Genomic DNA, 3,915 nt, shown 5'->3' on the forward strand with positions numbered 1-3,915 from the left:
GTTCATGCAGCAAACAAATCGGTCCATTTGATTAAGTGTCCTGATGCCTGCAGTAAACTAAAGTATTATGCAGTTTAGTGATAGGACTGCAGATGACTGTGCAAAAAGGTTCTCATTGTTAATGATTATTTCAATGATAACATGATGGGAAAATGAAAATGCCATATATGAATGTGACACAAGAGTGACAGTATTTGGAGGAGACTTACAAATGTTAAGCATCCAAATCCTGTGGTACTGCTGGACAGTACTTTTACTTTGCAAGACTCAAGGAGCATTTATGTTATCAGTCTGAGGTGACTGTAAAATCACTCTGAAGACTCAGAATTTTTAAAGGTTTATCTTAGTGTATTTGGTTGATGTAATAAGACAAGCTAGGCAAGAGATATATACAATTAATGTGACATATTAGAAATGTTAGTTAAGAGAGGAAGAGATAATCCAAACAGTTTCTATGCCTAATTACAATAGCAGAGGCCAGGATCACACTGGGGTGAGTTAAAAGAGAAGCCATTGTGCTGGAAGCTAGAGTATTCCTCCATTCAGCTACAAAGGCCTGGGGACAAGAAGCGCCACATTTGTGGAAGAGAGTCTCCTGTTGCAAGTGTAATCATAACTTGTGCTGCAAACATCCTGCAGTGACAACTAGCCTCAAGCTGACCCTGTATTAAGGTACTAAGAACCTTAATACAACCCTTTGCCAACGGCCAGTGGTTGACAGCAACAAGCCATTACACTGCACAATATTCTGCATCTTGGCCTGACAACTAGAATGCTATGGGGGATCGCACTCTTTACCTTGATCTCACAATAAACATAGCACCTGTAGAAACTGCACTGCAAAATAGAGGTTTCTGCTTCCAGGAAGTGTACAGTACATTAGATGTTTGGAATAACAACTCTGTTGAATTTTTTTTTTTAATATTACAAGAAGGTTTTAAAAAAGAATTATACAGAAATTAATACAAAGGTAGAGAAATGGAAAATGCAGTAAAAACTCTGGAAGCAAACCATGTTGTTTAAAGAAGTTATTCAAAGATGCTCAGAAGCAGAGTTCTAAATTCAGGTCTAATTAACGAGGCACAAGGCACTCTCCTGAAATCCTTCTGTGGTGGGTTGACCCTGGCTAAATGCCAGGTGCCCAACAAGCTGCTTGTTCACTCCTCTCCTCAACTGGACAGAGAGAAAATGTAATAAATATATGTGTGGGTCAAGATAAGGACAGGGATAGATCACTCACCAATTACCTTCACAGACAAAATAGTCTCGACTTGGAGAAATCAATTTAATTTATTACAAATCAAATCAGAGTAGGATAATGGGAAATAAAAACCAAAACTTAAAACACCTTCCCCTCACCCCTCTTCCCAGGCTCAATTTCACTGCTAATTTTCTCTGCCTCTTCCCCCCTGGTGGCACAGAGGACAGGGAATGGGGTCTGTGATCAGTTCATCACATGTTGTCTGTGCTGCTCTTTCCTCCTCACACTTGAGGGGTCACCAGTCCTGCCAGCAATCCTGCTCCAGTGCGGGCTCCTCTCCCCACGGGGGCACAGGTCCTGCCAGGAGCCTGCTCCAGTGTGAGCTTCCCATGGTGTCACAGCCTCCTTTGGGCATCCCCTTACTCTGGTGTGGGGCCCTCCATGGGCTGCAGGTGGAGATCTGCTCCACCATGGACCTCCATGGGCTGCAGGGGCACAGCCTGCCTCACCATGGGCGGCACCATAGGCTCCAGAGGAATCTCTGTTCCCATGCCTGGAGCACCTCCTCCCCTCCTTCTGCACTGGTCCTGCTGTCTATAGAGTTGTTGCTCTCAAATATTCTCACTCCCCTCTTCCAGCACAGTTTTTTCCCCCTTCTGAAACATGCTATCCCAGAGCCACTTACAACCGTTGCTGATGGGCTCAGCCTTGTCCAGCAGTGGGTTCCTCCTGGAGCTGGCTGGCACAGGCTCTGTCAAACACAAGGGAAGTTTCTGGGACCTTTTCACAGAAGCCACCCCTGTAGTCTCCCCTGCTACCAAAGCCTTGCGACACAAACCCAGTACACCATCAGAGCCATGCAAAGCTCCATGTTCACCGTGCAGGAACCTAGCGCATTTCCATCTGTTTTGAAGAACACATTCCAGCACGGTCTTTGCAAAGACAGTGCAACACCTAGAGCCTCCAGATGCTGCCATGAAGGCCAGTGTATTTATAAAAACAGATGTTGTTTGGTGTGGTACTGCACTGGATGTATTCTGTCCTGTCTCCTCCAGATGTGTGAATTGTGATACAGCAGAATAGGTTGAAACAGGGAGGCTTGAAAGGAGAGGTAAAGTCAAGCAGTGTATTTTCCTCCCTGTATTAAAGAAATAAGATCCTTACTTATGCTGTTAACCTGAGCAAGCACCACTCCCCATCTCTGTATCTGGTGTAGTAAGAACTCTTCCCTCTCTTTTGTTTTTGGAGGTATTACTATGTATACCTCTAAAAACATTACCTATGGATAAGTATTTGAGAATTACAGGACAGAACTATAAGTAGTGTTACACTGTGTAGTCCTTCCAATAAATGAAATGCAACAAAATGAGTCAACACTTGCCAGTTTGGGGAAGATATCAAATTATTTAGTGAGACTAACGAAAAGCAGATTGGCGATGACAAAATATTACCATGGAAACCCTGGCAGATATACCTGTATACACAAAGTCATCGTACCAGCTAAGCCCTTTGTCTGCAAGGACAGCACCTCTGAGCTGGGAATCTAGCACAACTGAACTGTAATGGAAAAGCAGGAGTGTGCTAAACATCTGTTTTAAAAACAGTTTATGGCTGTCATCAACTTTAGTTAGCTGAAAAGCTGCGGAGAAGTCTCAGTAGTTAACAAGTGGCAATACTCAGGTTGCACGCCACCAATACTTGTCACATTGTGTTGTGACAGTGGCATTTCATCCTAGACCTTGGATGCCTCTCGTGCTTTCCACACACAGGTTGGTCACTACTAGAAGTTCAGGTTTTAGCAAATCACCATTATCTCCTGCCCTACGTATTTGGGAAACCTCAGGTATGTCTTGTGATACCATGTGTTATTGATTACCTGAAACAGCATTGGTGAAAAGGCAACCCGGCAGGTGAATTGTGTTGATTCAGGTACACAGAGCAGTGCCTGTTGGAGGCCTTTATACACATTAAGGGTTTCTTTGTTGCCTGTGTTTGCCCTAGAATGGGGTTTGTGCAGCCTTTTGGCTTGGGTTCTGTGACCTTGCTCTGTGTGCATGGAGAGTTCAGAAAGGCTGCCCAGACCATGGCACTGAGGACCAAGAAGAGCAGACTGAAGGAGGCTGCATTCAGTCCCGTGGTGCTGCCACACTGCTAAGACACAGTGTTTGTTCAGGAGCTGTTACTCCATCCTGACAAGGATACCGTAGAACTAAAGCAGGTTCAGCGAAGGAAAACAGCCACAGCAAGGGAGATCTGTTACAGGCAGAAAAAAATGGTGGTTGTTTACTTCAGGAAACAGGTAAGGCGGTCACTATAAAACGGTAGTAACTATTCCTTTGTAGTAGCATAAAATTGCAAGGCAGCAAGTACAAAGATAGTATTCTATTCGTCCATTACACGGAAGGAACCCGCCTGGCAGTTACGCTGCAGACCCTGCCCACAGGCTGACGTGAGCCACGCTGCACCTCCCGCCACTGCACCGGCCCTCGCCTCGCCGCGCCCTCTCGGCGGCGCCACGCCACATTGTCGGCGATCGACTGCTCAGGCCCTCCCGGCCCCGCCCGCTGGAGGGCTGGTCTCCGCGCGGTCCTCGATTGAGGCGGCCTTTCCCTCCTCGGGAGCCCCGCCTACGGCCGGCCAGCTGGTGCGGCGGGCGGTGGGGGACGGGGGCCGCGGGCCGCGCCGCTGCTGTGCCGAGCTTACGGCGTCGGCGG

Source organism: Pezoporus occidentalis, unplaced genomic scaffold (genome assembly GCF_034315485.1).
Source record: "Pezoporus occidentalis ecotype Australia unplaced genomic scaffold, CSIRO_AGI_Poc_V1 ctg16, whole genome shotgun sequence".
NCBI lineage: Eukaryota > Metazoa > Chordata > Aves > Psittaciformes > Psittacidae > Pezoporus > Pezoporus occidentalis.